At 38.6% G+C, this 7486-nt stretch overlaps 1 protein-coding gene and 1 pseudogene across 3 annotated transcripts in view; one reads left to right on the forward strand and one right to left on the reverse strand.

Annotated features, from left to right (window-relative positions):
- SOCS5 (suppressor of cytokine signaling 5) overlaps positions 1–7486 on the reverse strand; it is a 52240-nt gene that overhangs the window by 43399 nt on the left and 1355 nt on the right. The window lies entirely within an intron of this gene.
- LOC308256174 (small ribosomal subunit protein uS8-like) lies at positions 6018–6421 on the forward strand (annotated as a pseudogene). The gene has a single exon. The product of its transcript is annotated as a small ribosomal subunit protein uS8-like (transcript).

Below are 7486 nucleotides of genomic sequence, written 5' to 3' on the forward strand. Positions count from 1 at the left end.
CTACCTGGGTCATAACTCAGGTCCTACAAATATAACTTGGAATATCTCCTCCTAAATGCATAATGTTGTTCTCTGCCACACGAAAACTCATCAAAAGATATTCCTGTAGCCAAAACCGGTTTGGCTCAGTGGATAGAGCGTCGGCCTGCGGACTGAAGGGTCCCGGGTTCGATTCCGGTCAAGGGCACGTACCTTGGTTGCGGGCACATCCCCAGTAGGAGGTGTGCAGGAGGCAGCTGATCGATGTTTCTCTCTCATCGATGTTTCTAACTCTCTATCCCTCTCCCTTCCTCTCTGTAAAAAATCAATAAAATATATTTTAAAAATATCAAGCCAATAAGGAGAAGCTACAGGAATATCTTTTTTTTTTTTTAAATATATTTTATTGATTTTTTACAGAGAGGAAGGGAGAGGGATAGAGAGCTAGAAACATCGATGAGAGAGAAACAACGATCAGCTGCCTCTTGCACACCTCCCACTGGGGATGTGCCCGCAACCAAGGTACGTGCCCTTGACTGGAATCGAACCTGGGTCCCTTCAGTCCCTTCAGTCCGCAGGCTGACGCTCTATCCACTGAGCCAAACCGGTTTTGGCTGGCTTGACTTTTAACTACCTGGAACAGCACACAGAGTCAGCTGCAAATCTGGCATTTTTATTTTTTATTTATTTATTTTTTTTTTACTGCCAGTATGCTTTTTGAATCACTTATTTTAAAATGTTAAATAAAATTGGTCCCAGCACTGATCAACTGAAGGTTAATGAGGTTGGAATGGTGTCTCATGTTAATAAAGTAAAAAACTAAATAAATAATTAGATAAATCAGCTCCCCTTTGGCCATAAGCATATTTTACTGATTTTTTTTTCTTTTTTAGAGAGAGAGAGAAATATTGATGTGAGAGAAACATTGATCGGTTGCCTCCTGCACACGATTGAACCTGCAACGTGAGTATGTGCCCTGACCAGGAATTGAACTGACAACTTTTGGGTGCCCGGGATGATGCTCAACCAATTGAACCACATTGGGCAGGGCCACAGGCCTATTTTAACCCTTAAGAAATTACTTGGATTTCTCTAATCAGACTATACTTAATGTTTAGTAAATTTAGTTTTATAAAATACTTCAGTAGTTTTCCTGATACAACGACATGCTAATCTATGGAACCCAAGATCTATGCCAGGCCCCAAACTCCCATGAAACCCTGGTTTTCCTCAACATTTTTCTCTATCCATCCTCTGATGGCTTCCTTAGCTCCCCTTCTTTTGACTACCTACTATATATATATAGGCTTAAAGTTCAGCTCCCAAATAATTTTCATTCTTTTATGTTTCAAGTATATATATTATTTAAATAGGCTTCTATTCTTTTCAATTTTTTGAACTACAACATATCATATACTTGATTACCACCTCTAACTGAAGAATCTTGCTCAGAATAAAAAGACTGGATATTATTCCTGTTATAGTGGTCTTCAAATTTAAAGAGTCATAATTTGAAGATAATTGCAGAGCAGATACTAGTAAGCCCATTTCAAAATTATCTTCATCACTGCTTCCTCTTATTAATTTTGATAAAAGATTATTGTATGATATCTCATCAAAAGAAAGGTAAATTTAATTTTGGTATTAAACAGCATATAAGTAAAGTGTTTATGAACTATTAGAGAACCTATGGAAATATATTCTCACTACACTGTATTTGGCAATGGTGTAATTATAGTCTCTCTCAAGTCATACCTTAGAATGTGTCACCTACATCCTATATAATAAAAGAGTAATATGCAAATTGACCATCACTCCAAGACACAAGATGGCCACCCCCATGTGGTCAAAGATGGCTGCCCCCATGTGGACACAAGATGGCCGCCACAAGATGGCCTGCAGGGGAGGGCAGTTGTGGCCAGTTAGGGGTGACCAGGCCGGCAGGGGATGGCAGTTGGGGGAGACCAGGCCAGCAAGGGAGGGCAGTAGTGGGGGACCCAGGCCTGCAGGGGAGGGCAGTTATGGGCGATCAGGCAAGCAGGGAGGGCAGTTAGGGGTGACCGGGCTGGCAGAGGAGGGCAGTTGGGGGAGACCAGGTCAGCAGGGGAGGGCAGTTGGGGGGGAACCAGGTCTGCAGTGGAGGACAATTGGAGGGGGACCCAGGCCTGCAGGGGAGGGCAGTTGGGGGGGGACACAGGCCTGCAGGGGAGGGTAGGCCACTGGGATCGGGCCTAAATGGGTGGTCGGACATCCCTCAAGGGGTCCCAGATTGAAGAGGGTGCAGGCTGGGCTGAGGGACACACCCCCCCTGCATGAATTTTGTGCACCGGGCCTCTAGTGTAGAATAAAACTAGGCAACTAATACTCAGTTAAAGCACTCAGATGTAAATTTACCTAACATTAACCTGAGTCAGCAGTTTAGCCAATTACCCTTCAAGGTTACTTCTGCTTTAATCAGATTCAAAAGCCCTTTCCCCCCTTAAAAGTAGGATAGTTGGGTAATCCAGATAAAGAATTTTTAGGTTGGGCAAGGCAAATGATTTGCATTTCCCCTGTCATTCTCTAACATCTACACTGAAGCTAAGAAAGTAATTTGCATGGTCCATATCTACCCAGTCCACATCCCCATGAATTTTAAATATTAGTACCAGGCAATTCACAATGCCATAACTGTTTTTAAATATACAAAGAAAATTCCAACTTAATGAAAAATTGAGCAATGGTTGTATTTTATTATAACATGGTATTGCTAATGTCTTTTGAAACCATATTTAACTAAATATTTTATTCATATAATTAGATTATGTAATAGACGGAACAAAGTATCTGTATGTCTAAATTCTATAAAATTTCTAAAGGCATGTAATGAGTCCAAAAATGTACAATAAATTGTAATAACTTCATAATCTTTATTATAATAGCTAATCAAAAGAAGGTCACTCTCATATATTAAAACTTTGTATCAGTTAAAAATTAATACAACCCTGGAAACTTTTGATGGCTCCATGTAACTCTTTTAGTCCTGCTAGCATTAATTCAGACTAAAGGGATAACCCATGTATTTATCATATGAAGTACCACTAACAGAATGCCTGCCTGAGATCTAAAACAATATAGCAAGAATCTACTACTATCATAATGAATAGGCTTTTGAGCTATACCTTATTTCTGATTTTAATATCTAACCTGTATAATGAACTCAATTTAATAAACTCTAAAAATAAGAGCAATTAAAATATTATGTGACATACACTTAAAAATAATTGAAATTAATGTTTTAAAAGAGGCATGAAAAATAAGCTCCTATGTTACAGATGGTGAAAAGTTACATGTTGTTACAGGAGGTTGAGATGTTGTGAGAAGGAAAGACCACAAAGATGCTTGAGAATCAAGGAAAGACGATAAAGATGCTTGAGAATTAAGATTAATCTACTATAATCAGAAGAAGAGCTACTGTGAAAGCAATAGAACCTCCTAAGGCAGAAACAATACATATCCAAAAGAAATCTACCACTGTCACCACAAAATACATTTGATAAACCACATGCTCATGACACTAATTAGACCTGGGTTACAGCAAATTTAAAAAGAACAAAATGTTACAAAATTGGAGTTACACAAATTTTAACACTAAAACCTAACAGTTTAATGAAGTCATCAAAATATTCAGTTAATAAAAAGCAAGGTTCAAAGACCTTTTGATGATTCCACTGGCAGAGAGGAGTTTAATAACAGACCTTATAAATTCCTGGTTTCCTTATCTAAGCATACCCAGTAGGCCTCTAGAACTCAGTAGAGTACCTGCAAACCAATTTTAACATTTTGGTTCTAGAATAGTGAAACTGCAACAAGGGTCTCCTGATGACATTCAGAAAAACAGACACCCAACTTGTTATGCACATCTAGTTAAAGGTCCAAGGTGAACAGAGAAAGCAGGAAAAAAAGAGAGCATCAACTATACTAACTGCCCTTAAGGCAGACTATTATTTTTATCTAGGAATTTTTTTTTGTAGCCTCAAAGTGATTTTGTTAGCAGCAAGGAAACAAGTGGGCATACAAATGCCTATATATACCTACTGAACCATAAAGTATAAGGTCTAATCTTTGCTGTACCCTTACTATGTGCTAAAGAAGCACTTTTAATCCTCACCAATACCCTATGAGGTGGGTACTTTTATTACCCTCACTTTACAGATGAGGAAACCTAGGTACACAATGGTTAAATCACTTGCTAGAGATCATAATGTTATTAAGTGGCTGAAATACAAATCCAGTTTTTCTCTATTAAAACTATAATAGAAATTATGTTTCATAATTATCATGTAATTCTACTACTGCTCTTTTATAAAAGTACTAGAATCCATTTTAACATAAAACCTTCACACTTACTAAATTGGTTCAATTTCCTGACCACCAGAAATTGAACCAATCACCACCTCCTGGTTCATAGGTGGACACTCAACCACCGAGCCACACCCGCCAGACTGAAAATCTTTTAACAATTAATTTTTAGCATAAAAATTATAGAACACTAGCCTACTCTAATAAGCTTACCTAATATTTAAAATTTAGATAGTTTATCCCTTTCCACTGAAATATCAGCACTTCCACTAACAATGCAGTATATTGTTTTAAAATTTTCAGTAAAAGCTTATACAGCTTTACATCACTTCATGTATAAAAGTGGTCAATTTCAAGAATGTGGAACAACTAGAACTCTTACACGATGCTGGTGGGAGGGTAACATGGCACAGACATTTTGGAAAATAGTTTGGCAATTTCATAAAGGACAATAAACACAACCACAACACAAATCACACCTTGTATCAAACGCAGTCATTCTACTACTAGCTATATACCTAAGAGAAATGAAAGCATATATCCAATGACTTGCACATGAATGCTTATAAAAGATTTTTTAATAACCAAAGAATAAAAACAACCCAAATGTCCTCAATAGAAGAATGAATAAGCAAATTTTTGAACAACTATATAACAGAATACTACGCAGCAAATAAAAGGTAATGAACTATAGATACAGATAATAATATGGACAAATCTCAAAAATAATTATGCTGCACAAATGAAGCTAGATAAAATCAAGTACACACTATGAGAATCCTATATAATAAAGAGGTAATATGCAAACTGACCATCACTCCAACATACAAGATGGTCGCCCTCATGTGGTCAAAGATGGCCACTCCCATGTGGACACAAGATGGCCAGCAAGGGAGGGTAGTTGTGGGCGATCAGGCCAGCAGGGGAGGGCAATTGGGAGGGACCAGGCCTGAAAGGGAGGGCAGTTGTGGGGACCCAGGCCTGCAGGGGAAGGCAGTTGGGGGCAATCTGGCTGGCAGGGGAGGGCAGTTGGGGGGGACCAGGCCTGCAGGGGAGGGCAGTAAGGGGCAATCGGGCTGGCAGGGGAGCAGTTAGGCGTCAATCAGGCTGGCAGGGGAGTGGTTAGGGGATGATCAGGCTGGCAGGCAGAAGGGGTTAGGGACAATCAGGCAGGCAGGCGAGCGGTTGGGAGCCAGCAGTCCTGGACTGTGAGAGGGATGTCCGACTGCCGGGCAGTAGGGCATCCCCTTAGGGGTCCCAGATTGGAGAGGGTGCAGGCTGGGCTGAAGACACCCCCTTCCCCCCAGTGCACAAATTCTGTGTACCAGGCCTCTTGTTTATTTATATAAAATTCTAGAAAATCCCAAGTAGTCCACAGTGACAGAAAGGGTTGCCTGGGAATGGGGGAGGGGCAGAAGAGAAGGATTAGAGAGACCCGACATTTTAGGAGGTGATGAATATGTTCATTATCTTGACTGTGCTGATGGTTTCATAATTGTATATTGTAACATGTGAAGTTTACTGTTTGTTAATTACACCTCAGTAAAGGTGTTAAAAATGGAGAGAAAAAATCAGTCAACTCAACTCATTTTTAGAAGGGAACAACACCACAAATAATTCAAAAGTCATTTATAGTTGGCACTAGAATGTTTTAGTTTAAACACTATGCTTTTCTGCCATCTTTCTGTACCACCATAATGAGGCACATGAATGTATTGGCTGATGCTCTAAAGAGTATCAACAATGCCAAAAAGAGAGGCAAACTCCAGGTTCGTATTAGGCTGTGCTCCAAAGTCATCGTCCGATTTCTAACTGTGATGATGAAGCATGATTACATTGGTGAATCTGAAATCACTGATGATCACAGAGCTGGGAAAATTGTTGTAAACCACATAGGCAGGTTAAATAAGTATGGAGTGATCAGTTCAGATTTGATGTGCAACTCAAAGATCTAGCAAAATGGAAGAACAACCTGTCAGTTTTGTTTCACTGTGCTGCCAACCTCAGCGGGCATTATGGACCATGAAGAAAAGACAAAAACACACAGGAGGGCAAATCCTGGGATTCTTTTTCTATAGGTATAATACATATGTGCAAATAAAATGCCTCAATGGTAAAAAAAAAAAAAAAGAATAAAATAAACACTGTAAATGTGATAAAATAGAAAAACCCTGGACTACAGTCCAGAGATCTGTCCATCACTAACTAGCAATTTGTCCCTTCCACTATTCTGGGCCTTGGTTTCCTGATCTGCAAAATAATCATCTCCATGGTCTACAACTCCAGCTCTAGAAGAAATGTGACTCATACACACATATCTTTTCCCAAGCTTCCCATTCTCATTGTTTAGTTATTACTGCATTATTGTTCCTTAGTTCTACAAATGGAGAAAACAGCCCATTCTAAACAAAGGTGACAGGGAATAGCTTTCTAAGATCACTGGTTTGCTACAGATGAATCTCAAGGTGAAAAATGTAGAAGCTATTATAATGTTAAAAGGTGTTAGGTTTCAGTATTTTAGGCTACTGTTTTGTGTGCCAGTACATTCTCCCTAAGGACAAACAGTAAAATTGAAGGACAATAGGGAGAAAAAAATGTAATTATCCATTAATTATTCAAGAACTAAAGAGGTGCCAACTGAACATATTAACTTTTTTGCAGATTTTCTCTGACGAATGAATTTCATTAAAAGGCAAAATCTGATCTACAAAATTTTATCAAATCTCTTTAAGTACTCCCTTAAAAAACTTACATTTTATAAATTATGAGAAATTAGTAAGATAACATACGGGTTTAAGGAAATATTTAAAAAATTAAAAGATTTAGCTGTGCAATTTTTAACTGCTGCTTCTCAGAGACAGGAAGTGCCTCTATGGACTGCCAGAGAGGTGAATTCTGTGGACTGCCACTCACTGCCTAACCCTGAAATGCATTTTCTATGTTCCTAATCCATTCTCAAGAGTGTTATGCAAATGCAAGATTCTTAAAATTAAACTAAGCATCTGACATTAAGATCACCAACTGTTAGAAACCTCAACCTGATTTTAGTGTTGGTTTCTAGGCTGCTAACGTACCAATATCTTTCCAATTCAACACCAAGTTAAAATATCTTAAAACTTCTATAGAATTTGTGGTTCAATTTTGCATGACCTTGTAAAGAAACAAT

The sequence above is a fragment of the Plecotus auritus genome, assembly GCF_963455305.1.
Source record: "Plecotus auritus genome assembly, chromosome: 8".
NCBI classification, from domain to species: Eukaryota; Metazoa; Chordata; class Mammalia; order Chiroptera; family Vespertilionidae; genus Plecotus; species Plecotus auritus.